This window comes from Bos grunniens, chromosome 3 (assembly GCF_055505025.1).
Source record: "Bos grunniens cultivar Pamir isolate PY7600 chromosome 3, Bosgru_T2T1.0, whole genome shotgun sequence".
Lineage (NCBI taxonomy): Eukaryota > Metazoa > Chordata > Mammalia > Artiodactyla > Bovidae > Bos > Bos grunniens.
This window is the reverse complement of record NC_141167.1, coordinates 36,761,213-36,786,547: the sequence shown is the minus strand read 5'-3', so window position 1 is coordinate 36,786,547 and position 25,335 is coordinate 36,761,213. Positions and strand designations below refer to the sequence as shown.

The window sequence follows — 25,335 nt, the reverse complement described above, 5'->3', positions numbered from 1 at the left end:
GAAGAGTTGGATATGACTGAGTGACCTCACTTTCACTTTTCACTTTCATGCATTGGAGAAGGAAATGGCACCCCACTCCAGTGTTCTTGCCTGGAGAATCCCAGGGATGTGGGAGCCTGGTGGGCTGCAGTCTATGGGGTCGCACAGAGTTGGACACGACTGAAGTGACTTGGCAGCAGCAACAGAGTACATCATATGAAATGCTGGGCTGGATTAAGCATAAGCTGGAATTATGATTGCTGGGAGAAATATCAATAACCTCAGATATACAGATGACACCACCCTTATGGCAGAAAGCGAAGAAGAACTAAAGAGCCTCTTCATGAAGGTGAAAGAGGAGAGTGAAAAGGCTGGTTTAAAACTCAACATTCAAAAAACTAAGATCATGGCATCTGGTACCATCACTTCGTGGCAAGTAGATGGGGAAACAATGGAAATAGTGAGAGACTTTATTTTCTTGGGCTTCAAAATCACTGCAGATGGTGACTGCAGCCATGAAATGAAAAGATGCTTGCTTCTTGGAAGAAAAGCTATGACAAACCTAGATAGTCTATTAAAAAGCAGAGATATTACTTTGCCAATAGAGGCCTGTCTAGTCAAAGCTATGGTTTTTCTAGTAGTCATGTATGGATGTGAGAGTTGGACCATAAAGAAAGCTGAGCGCCAAAGAATTGATGCTTTTGAACTGTGGTGCTGGAGAAGACTCTTCAGAGTCCCTTGAGCTGCAAGGAGATCCAGCCAGTCAGTCCTAAAGGAAATTAGTCCTGAATATTCATTGGAAGGACTGATGCTGAAGCTGAAGCTCCAATACTTTGGGCATATGATGAGAGGAACTGATTCATTGGAAAAGACCCTGATGCTGAGAAAGATTGAGGGCCAGATGAGAAGGGAATGACAGAGGATGATACAGTTGGATGACATCACCAACTCAATGGACACGAGTTTGAGTCAGCTCCGGAAGATGGTGAAGGACAGGGAAGCCTGGTGTGCTGCAGTCCATGGGGTTGCAAAGAGACATGACTGAGTGACTGACCTGAACTGAGAAAGACAGTACTGATGGTCACCTCTCTTGATGACCAGGCAGTTGTTGGTTTTGTTTCTCTGCTGTTGAACACTCTCCCATGGAGGGCACAATGGAAACACAATCTTGGGGTCCACTGACAAGGAGGCTGGATGCAAAAGATTGGTGACATGATCTAAAGCTTATAGAGATGGGTAAGTCCCCACGGGCTAGAAGGTACTTTCCAAGGAGGAAGAGGATGCCTCTTATAAATACAATTACTGACTGTAATTGTATTATAAATACAGATATTGATTACTGTCAGATTCTTTTATCTTACTCTTGCCCATTAGGCTCTCTTGTTGCTAGAAGCGCTCTCTTGCCCTCTGTTTTCTATTACCAGTAGAAGAGCCTCTTAAATGAGCCGTGTGGAAACCTGGTGATTCCTGAATAGCTCATAGGTGTTATGAGAACATTTGGAAGAATACTTCAAAGCTTAACAATAAATAGCCATTTTTCCGATTATGACATAAGTGGAAAGAAGGGCCACGTCTCTTTAGTATTCCATCTCTGAACGGTGGTGGCAACAGCAAGGTTGGTTCATCTCTATACAGCTGCTTAGCAACCAGAGACCTTGAGTGGGGACACTTTTGTTTTGGAAGAACTTTCTCTCCCTCATTTTCAGTTCTGAACATTTGGATGCCTCCACCGGTAGAATCCCCGGTGTGGGCATAAATCAATATATGAATTCCATCTTCTGGCTGCAGAGAAGGGCATATGATCTATGATCCAGTTCAGATCAATGAGAGAAGCTTATGAAGAACCTAGGAGAGACAGAGTTAGGTGGTATGATGTGTGTCTGAAGCTGCTGGCAGTAGAGAAGGGGACTGCAATGTGAGCCTGTGCACGGAGCCATCATGGGAGTAGCAGAGCCAAGGTTTTTGGGTCTGGGTGACCTCATCTGAGCCTGAGTCAAACTGCATCTGAAGCCAAATCTGCTCAAAGACTTTCCAGGACGTCCGTTTTTCTAGCTTGAGTCAATTTAGGTTAGCTTTTCTGCATCCAGAATATTCCTAATACAGTACAGTATGTGATGATTTACTGCACTTTTGAGACTTATTTGGCTAAACAGTAATATATTGAGTTATTATAGTTTAATTATCATGCAGGGTTAGGAGATAAGCTTTATGATCTTGTTTTATTATTAAAGAAACCGAGTCACAGAGAGAACAAGTGACTAACTTGAAGGAACACAGCTGGCAAGTGATTGGGATGGGATAAGAACATGGATTTCTGATCACAGTAATTGCAAAGACATATTTTTCCTAAACCAGACACTTATGGAAAGCAAATAGAAAATGAACACAAAGGGAACCACAGGTAATGCCTGTTACCACAGTATATTATTTGCTGGGAAGTTTCTTCCAAAAATACAAGGGAAATTGGGGATGACATGTACACATTGCTATATTTAAAATTGATAACCAACAGGAGCCTACTGTATGGCACAGGGAACTCTGCTCAATATTCTGTAATACCCTAAATGGGAAAATAACTTGAAAAAGAATAAATACAGGTACATGTATAACTGAATCATTTTGCTGTCCACCTGAAACTGATACAACATTGTTTATCAACTATACTCCATTATAAAATAAAAATAAAAGAACCCAAATACAAGGTTCCGTCCAAAATTAAAGAACCCTCAGCTACCTTTCCTAGGTCCATTGCTTTGGCCCACCAGGGCTTAATCATTTCTTATGCAGTTTACTCCAGTACTTACTGGGTGGTCTTTCTGCCCTCAGTTTCATCCCCTTACTATCCATCCTCCCTTCTATGATGGAGCCACTTTTCTAGATGGAAATCAGATTATAGCCTTGCTGCTTACAACCCTTCGTTAGCTCCCATTAGCTTCATTAGCTTTTAGAATAAAACACAAATTCATCTTTGCACACAAGATATTTCATGATCTGGCTCCTCTGTATCTCTTTAGCTTCGTCTATCCCATTCCTATAGTCATAATGAAGTGACCGATACTTCTGCAAATGCTCATTCATTACTCTGCCTTCTCTGCCATTCTCGCTGTGTGAAACCTGCATCCTTTTTTTCTTTCTTTTTGCTTGGCATATCCCTCTTTATACTTAAAATCACCTTTATGCTCCAGAGTGCTTTCCTCTGGGAAGGCTTTTGTGATCCATTAGATGGATTTGCACGTTTCTTCTTGGCGACCCCTCTGCACCCTGCCCTTATGTCCCTCATCACACTCCTCACACTATATGGTGACTGTATTACATGCCCTGTCTCCTCTAGACTGTGGGAAACAATTGTGCCCTTTTCATTTTACATCAGTAGGGCTAGCAGACTTCCTGGCACATGGCAATCCATAAATGTTGTGTGTGTGTGTGTGTGTGTGTGTGTATGTATTTCAAGAAGGAAAGAAGAAAAGAGAGGGAGGAAATATACAGGCATCATATACTGATGATACACATTTTGTTTTATTAAATTCAGATAGTGCTTCATGGCTTTCACATTTGAATCAATTGCTTTGTTTTGTTTTGTTGTACACATTTTTAAAGAGAAAAGCTTTATGGTCATTGCAAGCTAGATAAACAATATTTATGTTCCTCTAATCTTAAAACACTTAGAAAATTTTGCATGATGAGGTGGAAGAGAAGGATGCTGAGGCTTTTGTGGAGGGTGAGAGAGAAAGCAGAGATTAGGAAGCTAAGAGTTGGGGTCTCCTGGCTCCATGGCTTGCTGAAGCCCTTGGCAAGATGAAAATGGTTTCTGTTAGGGATCTCAGAATTATTAACTTCAGTCTCTTTGGACAGAAGCATTTCCCTCCCAAACATGTCAAGCTTGGGGTCTTCTGCTTACTGAATCTGATGGTAAAGAATCTTATCTCCAATGACTTTGCCATAAGTTTGCCCCTGAAAACTTTCAGGGGGAATGGCTTGACTTTTTTCCTTGGGTTTATGCATATCCTTCTAATTATGGTGCTTACCTGCTGTTTCCTGTGAGTATTAAAGTGTGCACATGCTGAGCAGGAATTTTCCATGTCAGGTCTATTATTCTATGAGACTGAGCCTTAATCACTGACCCCTACCTTTTCATAGAAAGTTTAGCTTCTATCTCTGATTCAAGAAATTTATGCATCACAAGAGGCCCCATACACTGGCTCAAAAATGTGAAAGGAGCTTTTGGCAGATTGATTTCTGTTTGGAATACCTCATGAATCATCCTCTATTCAGCCATCCATCCAATAACCATTTTCTGAAATCCCATATTGTTCCATTTACTTCTATAGGAGTATGGGGAGAGATACCTAAACCAGAGTGGGAATGGGTGGGAAGTAGGGGCAGGAAAGACTTCCTGGAGGAGAAAGTAGATGCCTAAGAAGAATGGAGTTAGCTCCTTGGCTAGGTTGGTGGCTGGGATGGGGGAATGCTATTTCAGAAAGATAGGGCACTTTGGGCAGGTTGCAGAGACCTAAGAGAGTATGATGAGATTCAGGAACTGCAAGCAAGAGGAACAAATACTTACTGAACACCTTTCTCTTGACAGGTGCTCTACCTGGGTCTTCTGGAATGAGTTTTGCCACACAACCTCTATGCATGCATGCTAAGTAGCTTCAGTTGTGTCCAGCTCTTTGTGATCCCATGGACTATAGCCTGTCACACTCCTCTGTCCATGGAATCCTTCAGGTAAGAATGCTGGAGTGGGTGCCATGCCCTCCTCCAGGGGATCTTCCTGACCCAGGGAATCGAACCTGCATCTCTTATGCCTCCTGTCTCCACCTTGTTGTCAGGTGGATTCTTTACCACTAGCACACCTGGGAAGCCTGCATAGCTACGATAGTGAAAACCTAGTGCTTTTGCTGGGATATTTATTATTACTCTTTATGGAGCATTTAATAACTAAGTTAGATGTAATGGCAGAGGCAGTGGAGAAGCATAGAAGAGGGACTACATTTTATTTATTGTCTACTATGTGCCAGAAACATTATATTCAAATACTCTCTGATGTTTCATGTACTGTGGTAGGAACAGTTCCCATTAGAAATAAAAGATGAAGAAATGAAGTCTTTCGAGAAGACATGCAAATATACATTGCCAGCTTTTGGAACTAAAAAAATCCACAATCTTTCCACTATGTCATCCTGTGGATCACCAATAAAGGTCTTTTATTTGACTAATGGCTCTGAGGATTAGGCTTTCTCCTTTTCCCCATACAGAGCTGGAAACAGCTTCATCATGTAAGCGATGGATACAGAGAGTTCTTTCTGGGAAAGGGCCCTTAGAAAGGGAGCCTGGATAGAAAGTGAATGTCAGCGAGAGCCACGTCAGTTTGGTGCTTTGGGCCAACTTTAACCATCTGTCAAGACCCAGCTTAAATCCCCTCTCCTTTGATAAGCTCCCCAATGACTCTACACACTTCTATCTCTGTCTCATTCTCTCTTCTCAACTGTTGATCCCTCGCACTGATATTTCACTCTGGTCTTGTAATTCATCTTTGTATTAGGTTGGCCAAAAAGTTCATTCTGGTTTTTCCATAGCATCTTACAGAAAAATCCAAATGAGCTTTACAGCCAATCCAATATATGCATGTCATCCTTTGCCCCCAATTAGATTTATAAGCACCTTAAAGGCAGAGACCGTCATAAACATACTTTAAATCCTCCCTTCCTCTCCAATATCTAGCACAGTGCTGAATAGTAAAAGCTTAGTAAATATTTTTTTAAAGTTTCATATAAAAGGCCACTGCAAGAATTTCTGAACCAAAAATATGCTAGAAATCTATTAACTTGGCTTGAAGGCCAGGTGTTTTCTATTTATGACCTATGGTAGAGTTCAATACTGCCACAATAATTTGAAGCAAGTCACGTCAAAAGGCAGCATGTGTTCCTACTGCCTCGATCTGGGCTGGTCTTGTGATTTGTTTGGACTAGTTGAATGTGGTGGGAGGGATGATGTGTGAGTTCTGAGCCCAGGTCTCAAGAGCCCAGTGGAGCCCAGCAGGACTGTCCAGCTGATACCAGCCCAAATTGCAAACCTGCAGACTTGTGAGTTAAATGAGCACTTGTTATTATGAAGCATTAAGTTTCTGGGAGACTTGTTAGACAGCAAAGGCTAACTGATACATAATCTTGAATTATTGTGGTAAGCTCATGAGGTACATGCTATCATCATCCCCACTTTATGGAGTAGGAAGCAAGGCTTCAGGTCAAGAGCTGCCTAAGGGACAGAGATCTCTCTGACTTGAAAATCTGTTATTTTTTCTTTTACATGATGCTGTTTCTGTTCTTTAATCTGCTAGGGTTTTACCTTGGGCTGTGGCCTGACCTGCTGAGTGCTCATGAGAAGATTTTTTAGGACTTTAGTAGTAACCAGGGAAAGCTTTCTATTATAGAGGATTGGGAGCCATAGCCATGTATGAATAATCATAATTGGAGTCTTTAAGACCTGTCATAGGGACTTCCCCGGTGGTCCTGTGGTTAAGACTTCGAGCTTCCACTGCAGGGGGCACGAGTTAGTATCTTTTAGCAAATGTTACGTGGGTGGGGAACACATTAGAAGGTACACATCTTAGCAAGAACTGGCCTATCTGATGGGAGGGAGACAAAAGGGTGTTTATTGGCAGATGTCAAGAAAGGTTCAGACCATGGACCTTGGCTTATCTACAATGGTTGAAGGAACAAAGGTAAGGCAGAACTTGAGGACTTTTGGATCCCGGCATTCAGACTGAAACAACTAAATAAAGAGGAATGTAAAAACAACAACGACTACTAAATTCATAGACTCCCTCTTACGTGTCAGAGTCTCTGCTGGGTCTCTGTCTCTAATCCCTACTCCTGTCCTAGGAGAGGCTGAAGGAGATTAAATAGGTCTCATAGCTTGTAAGTGATTGAACTGGTAGTAAAACACAGATGTGTCTAACTCCACGAGGAAATAACAACAGAAATAAATGCCTCCTTCAGAATATTGTCTGGTCTGTAATATGTTCTACCTAACTTCCAACAAACTGAATGGGTATCTATATGTCCTTGATGGCAAAATTCTTTGGATGTCTTAGAGAAGATCTATATATGTCAGAAAACGCATGACTTGCCCCGTCTTGGACATAGAGACGTGGTTCCTTCAGTGGGACAAGATCAAGTCTCTCCTATTTCCTCTGCAGTATGCTTTATAATAAGGTTATCTGGCTTAGCAAAAGTTCTGAAAATGGTTCTTCTGGAGAGAATTCTCTCTTATGCTTTTGCAACAGGGTGAGAATGACCTTCAAGCAGAGGTCTTCAGAGGCCATCAGGAGGTGGTTTCTTCAGGACTAACCCACACTACATCCCTTTCATGTATCCAGCGGTCTGCACTGTGTATGCATCAGTCTTGTTGAATTGAGCAGCACAGCAATTCTCAGGGATCCACAGGGCAGCCCGCAGGATTCTCATTTTATAAACGGAGAAAACTGAGACTCAGAAGAACTTATTTGATATGCTCAAGGTCACAGGGTTAATTTGTGGTTGAGCTGGGACTGGATCTGGTCTATTTGCCTCCTAATACCATGATTTTGAGCTATTCAGCTAAATCAACTGAATCACCACAACAGCACTTACTAGGCACAAGGCACAGGGAACGTGGAGAGGCTCTGGTCTAGGTCTCTGGACACAGAGACAGCAAAGGCCTGACCAGCACTCAATGTAGACCAGACCCTGCTCTGAATGCTTTACTTAGAGTAACTCATATAATTCTCATAGCAACCTTATGAGGAAGTACAGTTATTGTCCTCCTATTATACATTCGGAAATGGAGGCGAGAAGCAGTTAAATAGAGCCGGGGTTCAGATGTGGGCAGGCTTGGTCAGGGATCCTTTCCTAACCACTACACATACTGCCTCAGGGAGGCTCCTGGGGATGGGAGAGAGATGCTAAACAACAAAGATAGCTATTATTGCCTCCAGACAGCAAGTCTTTTACTGCTTGGGTTCAAATACTTGCCCCAGCATTTAAAGCTGTTTGACTTTGGTCAAGTTACTTTTTTTGTATCAGTTTTTTATCTGCAAAACGGGTTGTTACTTATCTCAGAGTTAGAGAGCTGTGTGTGTGTATGTGTGTGTGTGGGGGGGCTTCCCAGGTGGCATCAGTGGTAAAGAACCTGCTTGCCAATGCAGCAGATATAAGAGATGAGGGTTCTATCCCTGGGTGGGGAAGATCCCCTAAAGGAGGGCATGGCAGCCCACTCCAGTATTCTTGCTTGGAGAATCCCATGGACAGAGGAGCCTGTGTCTGTCAGAGTCAGACATGAACTGAAGCGACTTAGAGTGCACGCATGTGTGAGTGTGTGTGTGAGTGTGTGTGTGTGTGTGTGTACCTTAGGAGCAACCACCCGTGCTCCTGCAGTTAGTTTGATCTGACTGTATCATTGTTACAAGGGGATCAGAACATGGACTAATTTCCAGATGCTCAGCACAGACAAGTGTTACAAAGTCTCACAGGGAGAGAATTTATGTCCCACGGGAAAGATCAGGAAAGGCTTTAGTGGAGAGAGAGAAGATGTCCATCAGGTAGAATTGTAGAATTGGGGGTTGAAGTATCCATAGAACCCAGTGGTCTTTTTTCGTAGAAGACATCTGGGACCATGGCAGAGAGGCGACCTCTCCCTGTTTCTCAAGCTAGACTTTGACTAGAACCCAGTCTCGTCTCTTCTAGATCTTTCATTTTTCTATTCTGCCTCCAAACAATGCCTGACTGAATCATAGTGAAATTAGAGACTGTGATTCCTCTGTCCATATTGATGCTGTCTCTTGTGGTACCAAGTCCAGTCTGAGTTTCATCAGACCAAAGCCAGTGTGATGCCTTTTCTCTCATCACTTTGGGAGCGATGCAACTGAGCAATAAGCATGACAGTGATGGAAAGGACCTTTCGCGGAAACAAGTGACATAATCCATAAGCAGTCTCTGGATAAAAACAACGAACTTTTATTAAGCACCTACTATATCAGGTAAATTTTCTCATTAATCAACACAGTACTTACTCATTCAGTTCTTTATCTTCCTTTATATAAGTAGAAAAGCTAAAGGCTTAGTTTTATATTCGGTAGCTTTGTCCAGGTTGCAACAGTAAAAAAACTGATCAAATCAGGATTTAAACAATGGTCTGTTAGGCCCCAAGGCCCATGTTCTAACCCCGGGAAAGAAAATTGGTTGCATCTTGTTTGATGATAAAGAGTACCTGCCTGGAGCACTACTGGAGAAAATATTGAGGAAAAGTCTTAAATCTGTTGGCAAGAACACAGTGGCTGGTTAGCGATATCTGCTGTGGGTGAGCGAATGGGGCTTGGCGGCATTACAAGTGCACTGAAGGCCCTGCTAACACCAGCCTGTGCTACCTCTCTATAGCTCTAAAGTCCAGATTGAGGCTGTCATTGGGAGGACTCAGTTCTTTCAGAAAGGTGGAGCAGCATCTTCAGTTGCTTTATTCTTCTATCCATCCATCCTTCCATCTATCCATCCACACATCTGTTCATCCAATATTCACCCATCATCCATTCAGCTACCCATCCATCCATCCTCTATCCATGTCTTTGTCTGTCCATCCATCCCTCCATCTAGAAAAGCTTTAGGCAGAGTGTGCTCTGTGTAAGGCACTGTGCTCTGTAATATGGATCTAGGGAGACACATAAGTCTCCTGGCCCCGTAGAATTGAGTGGGACCTCCTTGAAGGGTACTCTTGGGAAAGCATTAGGGAGAAGAGTGATGAGATGGTTTATACAGAGACTGAACGTTTAGGGAGACCACGAAAAAGAGAATCAGGTGGGTTGCTTTCCCAGCCTTGCTTTCTATGGCTGCAGAGAAGTGCCCAGCTGGCCAGCTGGCCACTGGCACAGACTGCCTCTTTGTGTGAAAACCAGTGAAATCACATATGTGCTGCTCCCAGATGTGGCCCCGGCACCAGCACTTTCCAAGTGGGAGGTTCTGTCATGGTGTCACCTGCCAAATCTTGTCCAGAGAACTGAGGCCATTTGGCCAGCTGATCAGGGCTCTGCGCCTGTGAGCAGAACTGTCTCACCCTTTGCAGAGACGATCAGGCTGGGGGGAGTCCAGAAGAGCCGGAGCTTGGTGTGTGTGTGTGTGTGTGTGTGTGTGTGTGTGTGTGTTTGTGTGTGTTTAAGCTGCATTGAAGCCCTCTCTCCCTGTTCTCTTTACTTGTGATGTTTCACTAGGTGGGAGACAAAGGGGCTTTGTGTGTTCTTCAAAGTACTCTGTGCTGACTGTGATACACATCCAGGAAAAACCCAGCCCAAAGCCGTGACATTGCCCCTGGTTCAAACCCCAAATGCAACTTACAGTGGTTAGAAATGACAAAGGATAGGTGGCAGGACCCAGAGGAAAAACAGTGAAACCCAAAGGACCTTAAACAGATCTGAGGGCAACGATTTGATTTTTCAGGTGAGATCTTTAAGAAAATCTTAATCATAGTCTTCCTATCTGCACATACAGGAAAGTCAGTAGAGTGTATATTTCATTGTCTGCCCGGCAAAGGTAAGGTCCCCTTTAAATTTTCTTTGAAGATTACTGTTGTTTTTAATCTTTAGGATGTGTGTAGGGGAGAGGCACAGAGAGGCAGCGTGTCAGATGTTTTTCTTTCTTTTTTTAAGGCTCACCTGCTCTTAAGAGCGAATTGCATTTTGTCAGTGGCAGAAGAATGCCTTGGCGTTCGGGCTAGTGTTTGGGGTGTAATTGAATTGCTGGGTGCTTTAAACATTGCAGGGTTTTAAGCCGAGAAATAATTTAATGATGTGGCCTTTAGGATTGTTAATTAGCACTGTCTGTATGAACATGTAACAATAACACCACCTACCGTAAAAGCAATGTTCTACACTTCAGAACACTCATTTCTTTCGGGCTTCCTGCAGAGAAGCAGTCATTAACTCTTTTTTTGACAAACACTTTTAGACATGCTCTGCAGGGCCATAAATTCACCCCTCAGGCCTATCTCTGCATTTATCCACGGGGCAAGCTGGCAAACGGGGAAGCTTGGAGAAGGATGAGCCCAGCCCTCCACCATGGCACCGACTGAGGAGGAGGTTGTGGTGTTTTCTGTGCTGAATTCCTGAGACACTGTCACTCCAGAACCCAGGGAGAGATTCAGGTGAGAATGTGGGGAAATTGGAACCCCTGTGCTCTGTTAGTGGGAATGAAAAATGGTGCAGTCGCTATGGAAAACAGTATAGAGGCTCCTTGAAGAATTAAAAAAAAAAGAAATGGGACCTACCATATGATCCAGGAATCCTGCTTCTGGGTATTTATCCAAAAAGATTGAAATCAGGATTTGAAAGAGAGAGTAACACTCCCATGCTCACTGCAGCCTTATTCCCAGCAGCCAAGATACAGAAGCAACCTGAGTGTCCCCTGACAGACAGATGCCTAATAAAGATGTGGCTTATATCCACAATGGAATACTATTCAGCTTTAAAAAAGAAGGAAATTCTGCCATATGTGACAACATTGAGGAAACCTGGGGGCATTACGCTAAAATGACCTAAGGCACTCACAGAAAGATAAATATTACGGGATTCCACTTACACGAGGTATCTAAAACTGTCACATTCCTAGAATCAAAGAGCAGCATGGTGGTTGCCAGGGACTGGGGGAAGGGGAGAAAACAAATTTACTAATCAGAGGGTATGAAGCTTCGGTTAAGTAAGATAAGTAAGTTCTAGAGATCTGCTGTACAACATTGTACCGTAATCAATGATACTGCGTTTTTACACTTAAAAGTTTGTTAAGAGGGTAGACCCTCAAGTTGTGCTCTTGCCTCAAGTAGAAAAAATGTCAGGAAATCAGGTCATGGGAGGAGAGGTTGTTGGCTTGCCCCCTGCCCACTCTGCTGGAGGAAACCTTCAGTGGCTGATCCCTCTAGCAGAGTTCAGGGGGGTTGGAAGCACCACGAGTCTGGAAGGAGTCCACCTATGCAGTGAAGAGTGGGAGGCCGATGACGATGGGTGGAGGAGTAAGGGCTTCCCATGCTTTCTTCCATCCCCCTGGTAATGGCCCAGTGCTTTTTCCATCTTCTCCTCTTAAGTCACAAGTGTCTTTCTCTTCTGAAGACCTGTCTCTTCTTCAGCAAGACACTCGGCAGCCCTTGGGCATCTAAACACTAGATTGTGCCTTGTCTTCTGTTCAGCCAGACTGTCCCATGACCTTGTGTCCAGGCCTGGCCATCTCCTGTGAGAACTCCATCTTGGAAACCTCAAGTTCTGGTAGCTTCTCTGCCCACCATCTCCTTTTCTCTCAGGTCTCTCACTCCTTCACTCTCACAGACTCATCTGGCCACTAGTCCAGAGATAGCCACTACCTGGCTTGGCTGTTGCCACTCTTTCTGTGCCCTTAGAGAACATTCCTGACTGATGGTGCCATCCTGTCCCATGGAGCACAGAGGTAACTTTGGAATCCAGGATTCTATCATTTGGAGTTGACATCTCAGATGAAATCTATTTGATATCCAGCTCCAACAGCTTGACCCTTTTTCTTTCAGTCTATGAGGCCAGACCCTGTGGTCGGTCATCTGAGCTTTACAGAGCATCCCTGGTTCCCTTGCACACGCCCTTGCTGTGTCTGTCCAGTGAAGAGCTCCCTCCACTCTTACACTCAGACTGCTCAGTGCTGTTGGAGTGTTCTGGGTTCCTATGTGGATTTATGCCACAAAGCACTTATGCTTCATCTTTCACCTTCAGAGCTGCCGTTTCTTTTTTTCCCCTCTTTTTTCTTTTCTTTCTTTTTTTTGATGTGAACCATTTTTAAAGTCTTTACTGACTTTGTTACAGTATTGCTTGTGCTTTCTGTTTTGATTTTTTGGCTATGAGGCATGTGGGATCTTACCTCCCCAATCAGTGATCGAACCTGTACTACCTGCATTGCAAGGCAAAGTCTTAACCACTGGATTGTCAGCCAAGTCCCTAGAGCTGCCTTTTTCTTTTTCTCCTTTTTGGCTGTGCTGTGTCTTTGTTGCTGCCCGAGGACTGTTTCTAGTTGCAGCAAGCAGGCTTCGTGTTTTGGTGGCTTCTTTTGTTGGGGAGTGTGGGCTCTAGGCATGCTTCAGTAGTTGTGGCTGGCATGTGGCATGGGGAATCTTCTAGGACCAGGAATCTAACCTGTGTCCCCTGCATTGGTGGGTGAATGCTTAACCACTTGACCACCAGGAAAGTTTTGCTTGTTCTTTGTTAGTATCTTCTCGCATTTTCAAAGCAGACTCCCAGATCAGAACCTGCTGGTCCAGTCTCCTCAGCACTGGGACACCGGCAGAGGCCCCCCAGCCTCCGCCCTCAGCTTCCACCTTCGGCCTCCTTCCCTGCTTCCTGTGTACAGCCTCCTCGCTCTCTGCAGCTCTCCCTTGAGAGACTTTGTCATCGCCCTAGAGCCTAGAGTGCTGTGTCTTCCTTCTTCTTTCTTCTGAGATGTTTACTTTTCTTTCACACCCAATGGAAGCTCATTTACTTGGTAAACCCTTCCTTTCCTAACTATCTCCCACCACAAGCCAGAGTGGAAGTTGCCTCATCTTTTTTGCACCACATCTCCTCTGGACTGGGAAGTGTTTACCAAGGTATTTATGGCAGGGAACCAGCATCTCTCTCCTTTCTCATTTGATCTTCATCCCAGGCCTTCATAACATCTAGAAAGTGGCAAGAATTCAAGCTATGTTTGTTGAGTAAATGACCAAATGAATGAATTAGGAAATTGAAGCAGAGAATAGATTTTGTCCAGCTCCCAAAGCTGGTCATCCCCTCATCCTTCCTGTTAAAGTTCTTTATCTGCACTTCTCTTTTTCAATGACATTTATCATTTTTAAATGTCTGTCTATGGACAGTTATCTATGTACAAGTTTTATCATGGCTCCCACACAGCAGGTTCCCTGAGGCAGTTATCTTAGATCAAAATCAACTACATGTCTCCACAAACAGCCAGTCTAGTATATCCCACATGTTGTTTTCTTAATATTCTTTCAATGAATAATTCTTAAATTGTCCTTATATTACTTTGCTCAGAATAAAAACTCAACATGTTTATTGAATTAAATTGAATTTAACCCTCTGTTACACGTATGCCTAATATCTAGAAAGGCCTAAAAATGGATTGAATTATAAAGTTCATGAGGGCAGAGATGATGTTCTGTCTTATTTAATGTTGTTCCTACTAGAAGGGTGAACAAATGGCAGGCACTAAATAAATATCTATTGATTAAATGGTGAACATCTCCTATTTTACCCTTAGGAAGAAAGCAAACCCAAGTAGCCAAGAGTAATTCTAGGACCACTTTGTGTGAAGACCCTCAGAATGGATGGCATTTTTTCTCTGAATATAATTAACCAACCCAAAGTCAGGAATGGCAGTTGTCTTAAGCCCCTTACTCCCTTCCTTAGCTTGATGAATAAGCTTCCTTTTGATTTAGACCACAGTTAGGTATGTACCTTTTTAAAAAAATTATTTATTTATTTTCAGCTGTGCTGGATCTGTGTTGCTGTGCACAGGCTTTCTCTATTACTCTCCAGTTGCAGTGCACAGGCTTCTCATTGCAATGGCTTCTCTGTTGTGATGCATGAGCTCTAGAGAGCAGGCTCAGTAGTTGTGTTACATGACTTAGTTGTCCCGTGGCATGTGAGATCTTCCTGGACCAGGGATCCAACCCTTGTCCCCGCATTGGCAGGTGGATTCTTAACCACTGGGTAGGGAAGTCCAGGTATGTATGTTTTTAATCCTGATGCTCTGACATGGTGCTTGGGTTTCCAAAATCACTGGCTCAGCAGCCCACCATGTTGTCTTTCCTGCTGAAGCACTTTCCTTAATAGATGCAGTCTGGGGTGCTTAAATGCGAATGTGCTCCCCTATAGGTGAGGGGCAGTATTTTAGCTGCCACGATGGAGTGGGCAGTACTCTGTCAGATGAGTTACGTACAACTGTTTAGGGTTCCCTTGATTTTTTTTTCTCCTGACAGTTCACCTTGTGCCCGACATTCTGTTTCCTGGAGTCAGACCTGCAGAGCCTTATACGCCACTGACTGTCTCCGCTCCTGAGAACATGAGCCAGGGGCGCTGCCTGTCACATTCCTCATCATCCTTCAGATGAATTTCCCCTGATTACTAGAATGGGAACTTAAACCTGAGGATGGTATACAGCCCTTCCTCGTCTTTCCACCAACGTGCCGTGAGGAAAACCAGCATCCCCAGGTGCTTTCAAATAGACGAGGTGGCCCTCGAGGCGACCTCAGGCTTCGTCTAGCTCAGCTTGTTGTCTGTTTCTTCTGAGGTAACTGTCACTTTGACCACAGCAGACAGGACAAGCCACCACTGAGGTTCAGAAATGCAGGGTGTACTCCACCAGTGGTTTTCCTCTGTGTCTGGGCCGCTGTGAGCAGCAGTCAGGGGAACTTTTTGGTTTCCTGGCAGGCACGGTGTTTTGGTGAGACTTCATAAAACCCTGTCCTGGGGTGAGCAGAGGCAGTGATGGCACCCCATTCTGCTCTTTCAGTTTTCATAGTCTCACTTGGCAAAATCCAGTCCAATCAGAACGAGAGCGGTGGGCAGGGGCCACCATCTGGGGTATCAGGAAAGTAGCAGCTCTTTTGCATGTGGGAAAAAGTGCAAGGTGGCAAGTGAGGCCTGCTCTTCCCTTAAAATGTATTCAAGATGCACCCCCCCCCTTTTTAAAATTATTTGGCTACACTGTGGGATCTTAGTTCCCTGATCAGGGATCAAACTCATGTCTCCAGCATTGGAATAACAGAGCCTTAACCACTGGACCACGAGGGAAATCCCAGGATGTACTCACTTCTTTACTTCTCCTGTTTACACCAAATCCGAGCCACATTCCTGCTCCAGTAGGATTCCCACTATGGCTTCCCACTTGTCTCCCTGAATCCTCTTATGTCTCCATCAAATATCAGCCAAAATTATGTTTTGAAGATGCAAATCATGTTAATTTATTTATTTAAAATAATTTAGCTGCCTTACAATGCTATGTTAGTTTCTTCTGTACAGCAAAGTGAATCAGCTACGTGTATACATATATCCTCTTTTTTTTTGTATTTCCTTCTGATTTGGGTCACCACAGAGCAATGAGTAGAGTTCCTTGTGCTGTATAGTAGTAGGCTATCTATTGTAGCTATTTTATTTTAAAATTCTTCCATATCTTCAGCTCTTCTTTTCCAGTTTATTTATTTTAATTGGAGGATAATTTCTTTACAACATTGTGATGCTTTTAGCCATACATCAACATGAATCAGCCGCAGGTATACATGTGTCCCCCATCCTGAAACCCCTCTCACCTCTCTCCCCACCTCATCCCTCTGGGTTGTCCCAGAGCATCGGCTTTTGGTGCCTTGCTTCATGCATCGAACTTGCACTGGTCATCAATTTACATATGGTAATGTACATGTTTCAGTGCTATTCTCTCAAATCATCCCACAGTCGCCTTTTCCCGCTGAGTCCAAAAGTCTGTTTTTTATGTCTTTGTCTCCTTTGCTGCTCTTCATTGTCATTACTGTCTTTCTAAATTCCATATATATGCATTAATATACAATATTTGTCTTTCTCTTTCTGACTTACTTCACTTTGTATAATAGGCTCCAGTTTCATCCACCTCATTAGAACTGACTCAAATGCATTTCTTTTTATAGCTGAGTAATATTCCATTGTGTATATGTATCATAACTTCCTTATACATTCATCTGCTGATGGACATCTAGGTTGCTTCTAGCTATTGTAAATAGTGCTGCAATGAACATTGGGGTATGTGTCTCTTAATTCTGGTTTCTTTGGGGTGTATGCCCAGCAGTGGGATTGCTGGGTTGTATGGAAGTTCTGTTTCCAGTTTTTTAAGGAATCTCCACACTTGCCTGGAGAATCCCAGGGATGGGGGAGCCTGGTGGGCTGCCATCTAGGGGGTCGCACAGAGTCGGACACCACTGAAGTGTCTTAGCAGCAGCGGCAGCAGCAGCCACACTGTGGAGTTTTTTTTAAAGAATCTCCACACTGTTCTCCATAGAGGCTGTGCCAGTTTGGATTCCCACCAGCAGTGGCAGAGGGTTCCCTTTTCTCCACACCCTCTCCAGCATTTATTATTTGTAGACTTTTTGATGATGGCCTTCCTGACTGGCATATGATACCTCATTGTGATTTTGATTTGAATTTCTCTAATAATGAGTGATGTTGAGCATCTATCTGCATGCAATGCAGGAGACCTGGGTTCAATCCCTGGGTCAGGAAGATCCCCTGGAGGAGGGCATGGCAATACTTCTGCTCTTGCTTAGAATAAAATCCAGTTCCCATGACAACCTGGTGGCCCTGAGGAGACCGAACGACTCCTGCTGCAGGGACCTGACCCTGTTCTGCTGCCTCCCTGTACATTCTGATCTGCGGTGGCCTCCTTCTCTTTTGTGGATGCACCAAGTTCCTGGGGTCTGAACTCACTGTTTTACCTCCTAGAATCATTTTCAATTAGACGTTTGCATGGTTAGAGCCTTCTTGGAAGCTTCAACTTACCACTTTTTTTGATCACCCAATAAAGACTTTAAAAATGGTCCACATCAACATATGTTGATGGGTGGGACAAATTGAGAGAGTAGCACCGACATGTATACACGACCACGTGTAAAATAGATCACTATTGGGAAGCTGCACTACAGCATAGGGAGCTCAGCTTGGTGTTCTGTGATGACCTAGAGGGTTGGGACGGGGGTAAGGGGTGGGAAGGAGGCCTGAGAGGGAGCGGATATATGTATACTTATAGCTGATTCATGCTGTTGTACAACAGAAACACAGTTATACTCCAATAAAAGTAAACAGTTATACTCCAATAAAAAAAAAATGGTCCACATATAAAATACTTTAAAAAAAGATCTTGCTTTGCCATGTGCTGAGAACTCCCCCAGCCTCAGTTAACTCATCTCTATAATGGAGATAATAAAATAGAGTGACTCCCTAGGCTGGTTGTGAAGGCCAAAGGTCATAATATTTTATTGGTGTCTGACATACAGTAATTGGGCAATAAAAATTAAAATTTGGTCAGTTTCTGTGGGGTTGCCTGGTGGCTCAGATGGTAAAGAATCAGCTTGCAGTGCAGGAGACCTGGGTTTGGGAAGATCCCCTGGAGAAGGAAATGGCAACCCACTCCAGTATTCTTGCCTGGAGAATCCCCTGGACAGAGAAGCCTGGTGGGCTGCAGTTCATGAGGTTGCAATGAGTCGGACATGACTGAACGACTAACACTTCACTTCTGTGGGGTAGGGTGGATTTAACTCAAAGCCTTGAGAGGAAAAATGGATGCTTGCCAAGTCTGATTTTCAAGGGAAAATTTTCAAGTGCAGGCCTTAGTGACAGAGAGACTGGGTTCTAATCCTAGCCCCACCATTTAGGAGTCACTTCATTAGTTTTAGTTTCCTCCCTTCTAACGTGGAGAAAATGATACATCTCTCTCAGGGGTGACGTGAGGACTGTGGATAATGCCTAAAAAATGCCAAGTCAGTGCCTGGTTTTGGACTCAGTAAGTGGCAGCTGCTTTGCCTTGTCCCAGCTTCCTGGGTGGCGGGCTTTGCAGTGTGGAGAGGAAGAGAAGAAGGGAAGCAGGCAATCTGGCAATCTGTGGAACTTCTCTAACACTTCTGATAAGCGCGGGCCCAGGGGCTGTCTCATTTGACTTCCTCTTCTTTACTTTCCCGTCTGGTGGACAGTCATCAGGTTGGGAGCCACGCTGTGGCCCCTTGCTGATGGGTCAGCATCTTTGATTTCCCCTCTATCTTCTCTAATGAAAAGCATTCATATCCAGTAAATCTTTCCTTTACTCTTATTAAAGCAATTGATGTTGGTTATTGAGGTCTGTTCCAGGCTAGGTGAGAATCAATAAGGTGATCCACTTAATCACTTCAGCAATCAACGAGCTCTTTTCTTAGTTTGCACTCCAGCCAGTGCCTGCAGAACTCCAAAGGCTTATCAGGTCCTTATCACCTACAGAGCAGCTCAGAGATGTCACCCTTCGTTTCCTTTCCCCCGTGATCTCAGGGAGTCCTGAGTCCTCTGAGCCAGCCCTGCTCTGTGCTTGTTCTCTGCTTGCATATATTTGTCAGAATAATGACCAACCCCATGCTTCTGGGAAGCACTCCTTGACATTAAGGGCTGTGGACACTCAATTCCTGATCACAGATGCTCTCGTTTGGGCCCTTGTGTCTTTGTCCATGCTGACCAAGGACCTGGAATGAAAGTTACTTTCTCTCAACAGAGCAAAACCTCTCTTCTACCTGAAGATTCATATTCCGTCTTTGCTCAAGACCCTGAGGAAGACTCAGTTATTTGCTCCTTGTAATGTTTTGAACACAGGTCTATGCTGAGGCATGTTTCATGATATTTGGTTCTTCCCTGTATTCTAGCCTGTCTGTGGTCTTCTTAAGAGAGAGCTAGTGCCTTAGTCATCTCCGAGTCATCAGGACCCACCCTATTGCCTGGCACACAGTAAGAGCTCAGTTTTGTTCCTTGGAGATAAGGCAGAAAGGAAGGAAGGAAGAGAGGAAGGCAAAGAAGAAAGAATTAGTTCCTTTCTAGAGTCCTGGATTTTAGCATAGGTTCAAGGCCTGGCATTGCCAATAATTGCTGGGTAACCTTAAGTCGGATATATAATTTATTTCAGCCTAAATTTCCTTATCTGTCAATGAAGTAGATAATCCCCCAGATTCCTTCCAGCTGAAACATTTTGTAATCTTATGCCTCTAAGCCTGTGGTTCTCAACTCTTTCATACTCAAAGTCACTTTTTGTAACAAATATTTTGAAATCACTTTTTACCAACATAAAATGAAATGCTCCCATAGTATAATCTACCTTCAAACAATTAGAAAAAAGTAATGTTCTAACTGTAGTATAAAAGGAAAACCATATATGATAAAATAACATGTTCCTTTAGGTGAAAGTTCCTAATGGTTTTGTGGTTGTTTACTCACTTAGTTTGGAGAAGGCAATGGCACCCCACTCCAGTTCTCTTGCCTGGAAAATCCCATGGACGGAGGAGCCTGGCAGGCTGCAGTCCATGGGGTCGCTAAGAGTTGGACATGACTGAGCGACTTCACTTTCACTTTTCACTTTGATGCATTGGAGAAGGCAATGGCAACCCACTCCAGTGTTCTTGCCTGGAGAATCTCAGGGACAGGGGAGCCTGGTGGGCTGCCATCTCTGGGGTCGCACAGAGTCGGACACGACTGAAGCGACTTAGCAGCAGCAGCAGTGGTCACTTAGTTGTGTCTGACTCTTTGTGACCCTATGGACTGTAGCTTTCCAGGTTCCTCTGTCCATGGGATTTCCCAGGCAAGAATAATGCAGTGGGTTGAGTGGGTTTCCATTTTCTTTTCCAAGAGATCTTCCCGCTCCAGGGATTGAACCTGGGTCTCCTGCATTATCAGGTGGATTCTTTACCATTGAATCACCAGGGAAGCCTGAAAGCATGGCTAGGCCTCAACTAGAAGGCACGCTTGGAGGAGTGAGGTGCTGATATTTCCCCAAGAATCACCTTGAATGACTGTTGTTGACACCATTTGACTGTTTTTAATGATAAAGTTCTAAACGAGCAGCTTGCACTCCTTCCAGAATTGACAGAGTAGTTATATCATGGAAAATTCAGGGTATGTAAAACAAAGGTGTTTTTTAAGCTTAGATACTTACAAACAGAATTTTTACCTATGGGACTAGCTGCTGGGGCATTCAAAGGCTCTCTGGGGAGCAGGAATGTCCTTGATAGTGCTGGGCTGTCTCTGACACTGAAGAACTCTAGGACCTTTGTCCATGCACACCACCCACCAGCAGGGCCTCCAAACATTGCACCGTCCAAGAGCTTCCCCACCTACCAACATCCAAAGTGCCTTTTACAGGATGTTATCATTCCCCATCTTAAAGCACTCTAAGCTTTAAAACGTTATATGAAGGGCTGGCTTCATGGCTTGTGGTTTGCATACTAGCACTGGACCCTTGTTCTTAGAAGGGCCCTATGCTTGGGTTTCCCAGGTGGCTCAGTGGCAAAGAATCTACCTCGATGCAGGAGACATGGGTTTGATCCCTGGGTCAGGAAGATCTCCTGGAATAAGAAATAGCAATCCACTCCAGTATTCTTGCTTGGAAAATTCCATGGACCAAGGAGCCTGGCAGGCTACAGTCCATAAGGTCGCAAAGAGTCGGACATGACTGAGCAAAGCACACATGTGCTTGATTTAATGCTTCCTTGTTGTCTTAAAATCCTTAATGGTTTTTGAACAAGGGTCCCTGAGTTTTCATTTTGCACCAGGCCTTGCCAATGATGGGATTAGCCCTGGCTATGTATACTGATGGGGTCCCATAGATTTTCCAAAGTATATGAAGGATGTTTAGTCTTTGAATGATTGTCTTACTTTGCCTAGCAATGCCTTCTTTTAATTATACAAATTACCCCTAATTATTTGTATTGGTTGATTGATGAGCAATTTGTTCATTCATTAAACTGCTGCATGCGTGCTCAGTTGCTTCTGTAGTGTCTGACTCTTTGTGACCCTATGGACTGTGTAGCCCGGCTCCTCTATCCATGGAATTCTCCAGGCAAGAACAACTGGAGTGGGTTGCCATTTCCTTCTCCAGGGGATCTTCCTAACCCAGGGATCAAACCTGCATCTCTGGCATCTCTTGCATTACAGGCAGATTTTTTACCACTGAGCCACAGAAGAAGTCCAAAGTGATGCATATGGAGCTTCTATTACATACCAAGTAGACTCTGGACTCAGAAAACCTTAATTCTAATCCTGCAAGAACTCACAGACCCTTGGTGTTATTAATAATAGGGCTTCCCTCATAGCTCCCTCATAGCTTAGTCGGTAAAGAATCTGCCTACCATGCAGGAGACCCAGGCTCAATCCCTGGGTTGGGAAGATCTCCTGGAGAAGGAAATGGCAACCCACTCCAGTATCCTTGCCTGGAAAATCCTATGGACAGAGAAACTTGGTGGGCTGCAGTCCACGGGGTCGCAAAGAGTTGGGCATGACTGAGTGACTAACACTTTCTAATAACTCTCCTAACCTCTTGCCCAGGATAATTATGAAAGCAAAAAGATACAGCATATTTGGAAGTAGATAGTACATTATGTCAATTGCTAATTTGATTACTGTTCTCTGCATCTCTGGAGTGCAGCTTTCTCCTATTTTTTTCCCTGTTAGATGCCATGGAACATGACACTTTAAAAATTTTTTTAATTTTATACTTTTATTTAATTAATTTCTTTTTTAAAAAATTGTTGTGTAGTTGACTTAGTTTCAGGTGTACAACATAGTGATTCAATATTTTTATACGTTGAATATATAATATTTTTATACAATATTTTATACATTACAAAATGATCACCGTTAGTCACCATCTGTCACCATACAGAGTTATTAGAGCATTATTGATGACATTCTCTACGCTGTACAGTGCGCCCCATGACTTTTATTTTATCACTGAAAGTGTGTGCCTTTCAATCTCCCTCACCTGTTTCACTCACTCCTCTCCTCAACCCCTCCCCTCGGGCAACCCCTAGATTGTTCTCTGTGTCTAGGAGTGTGTTCCTGTTTTGTTATGTAGATTCTGATTCATGCCATCTGTTTTGCTTTGTAGATTCCACCTGTAAGTGACATTATACAGTATTTGTCTTTCTCTCTCTGACATTTCATATAGCATCATGCCCTCTAGTATTATGTTGTCATGAATGGCAAGATTTCATTCCTTTTTTTTTTATGGCTGAGTGATATTCCACGTTATGTATATGCCACATCTTTATCTATTTATCTATTGATAGGCACTTAGGTTGCTTCCATATAGGAAAATGATACTCGATACCAAATAGTAACTTTTCTATGAAAATCAGGAAATGAATAGAGTAATTGGATTCAGTAAAATTTATCAATTTGGGTTTCACTAGACTGAGCGACTTCACTTTCACTTTTCACTTTCATGCAATGGAGAAGGAAATGGCAACCCACTCCAGTGTTCTTGCCTGGAGAATCCCAGGGACGGCGGAGCCTGGTGGGCTGCCGTCTATGGGGTTGCACAGAGTCGGACACGACTGAAGTGACTTAGTAGCAGCAGCAGCAGTTTGGAAATTATGATAATTCATAAAAGAATTTTACCCAATTAAAAAAGAGATGTTAAGTTTGGTTGATCACAGAATTATGGAAGTTTTGAAATGGACTTCAAAAAATTATCCAGTGCTTGAATCTGTTATAACACCCTACCAAGTATTCATAGAGCCAGCTTTGGCTAATTCTTGTGATGTGTGCTGTGGGAGCATGTGCTTCCTATGCTAAGAATGTTTAAAAAAGCAATTTAGCAGACTTCGTATGCTAATTACAAATTATTCTTATCTACTCATTAAAGTGGGGCAGGGCAGCATGCCTTTTACTTGGCATGCTTATTTAATCTAGCTGTATTTTATAGTAACAAAACTGCTCTGAAAAGACAATTTATAATTCACACTTCTCACTAATTCAGCTCAGCCCTAAGCAATTAATTTTTTATTAGTTCAGTATTACCATATTAAGAAGAAATAAAGAAAATATAAGGACTAACTCTAGGAAGTATTATTCTTAGAATCCACTGGGATATAGTTAATTGATTCAGAGATTACTGTACAGCAACAACTTGTGCTTTGGAGGAAGTGAAAACCAGTCTTGCTTTAATTTGTTGAAGTTATGGGCAAAGTCCCAATATGGTCCAGGCATGGTGTCATATCAAGGATGATCCGAAGACTCATTTATGGGAAGAGAAAGGGCCAAGGCAGGTGGAAATTGAAGTTCTTCACTTTGTGGTCCTTTATGGAAATAGAATTGAAAGGGGTTAAATTCTTGTATGGATTACTAGCTGTATTAAGTTTCTAGCTGAGAATTTGCAAATTAATGCTCTTTGGTGACACTAAGGAACTGGCAGATTTTATTTAGATAGATTGTATATGCAAACCTATTTATATGCACATGGACGTCCATATGCATGTGTGCATGTGTGCGTTTGTGCTATGAAGCCTGAGGAAGTCAAACAGTCATGTTCTCTGATAATGCCAGGTGGAGTGGGCTATTTAATAGTATTGGAAGGACTCAAGTGCCTTGCAATCAGAATTTAAGTCTTCCTGCCCAGAGGGGCATGAAACCCTCCTCTTGCTAATAAAGCTCACAGAAAGCAGAAACTGTGCAGCTGCCTAAAAATGGAGGGGCAGATGATTCAGGTTAGAGAGACAGGGAGCTGCAGCAAAATACCGCGCGTGTTGAAAGGAATCAGAGTTTTCCCCAGAAATAAATTATTTAACACTTTAGTGCCTAGTATTTACAAAGGCTGAGTTCTAGGATAGTGTGTGGGTGAAGCCCAAGGTTTATTATTAATAAGGGCTCTGAAGTAAGGCATGGGCATTCCTGTGTGAAGGATGTAGGATGCGAGAGTGGTGGGCAGGAAAGACAGCCTGTTCTACACGTTTATTTGCAGCATTCTTCAAAGCCTGGTCCACCAACCACCTGCATGAGACTCAACTGCAGAACTCATTAAAAATGTGAATTCCTCAGCCCCACTGCAGGTTTGTAGAATTAGTAATATGGACTTTTAAACAAACTTCCTGGTGGATAATTTTAAAAAAGTTTTTTATTGAGGTATAGTTGATTTACAATGTTGTTTTAATTTCCATATAGCAAAGTGATTCAGTTGTACATATATAAATATATTTGTATATATATATTTATATTTTTCATATTCTTTTCCAGTATGGCTTATCACAAGATATTGAATATAGTTCCCTGTGCCATATGGTTGCAGCTTGTTGTTTATATCCATCTTATATATAATAGTTTATATCTGCTAATCTGGGTAATGCTTAGTCATGTTGAAGACTGAGAATCAATTCTTTTGGGAAGAACTGAATAAGTAATGGTTTGATGTCTGTCTCCCTTCTAGAATACGTGTTTCATGCGAACAAAGGATCACGTCTTGTTCCCCAGTGTATTTCTGGAACCTAGTTCAGTCTGTCAACCATAAAAGTCACTCAAGAAGTAGTTTTCGAATAAAGACATGAATGAATGAATGAATGAAAGAAACTATAAACTGATATCATAGCCTACTATATATCTTTTACGGTTCTTTGCATTTTGGTAATGGAGCCAAAAGATTCTATTATTTCACAATGGGCTTAGATATTTTCAGTAGAATCCATTTAATGCTTTTTAAAAAATCCTGCTTTAAAAACCGTAAAGCATTGTCATATATGGGGTCTTGTGTAGGTGGAATCTTCCTGATTATTACAGTGAAGATTTTGGCACTCTGAGGGGGGAACACC

At 43.0% G+C, this 25,335-nt stretch overlaps 1 long non-coding RNA gene across 3 annotated transcripts in view; it reads left to right on the top strand.

Annotated features, from left to right (window-relative positions):
• The window catches only part of LOC147375478 (uncharacterized), a 30,894-nt gene extending 5,791 nt beyond the window's left edge, over positions 1-25,103 (top strand). For 2 of the 3 annotated variants that reach the window (XR_015160152.1, XR_015160151.1), the window contains 4 exons: positions 4,565-4,704; positions 10,950-11,145; positions 24,495-24,582; positions 24,957-25,103. This is a non-coding gene — a long non-coding RNA (uncharacterized LOC147375478). The remainder of the gene's footprint in view (positions 1-4,564; positions 4,705-10,949; positions 11,146-24,494; positions 24,583-24,956) is intronic. The other variant, XR_015160153.1, reaches the window with a different exon arrangement.
• Positions 25,104-25,335: the final 232 nt, after the last annotated feature.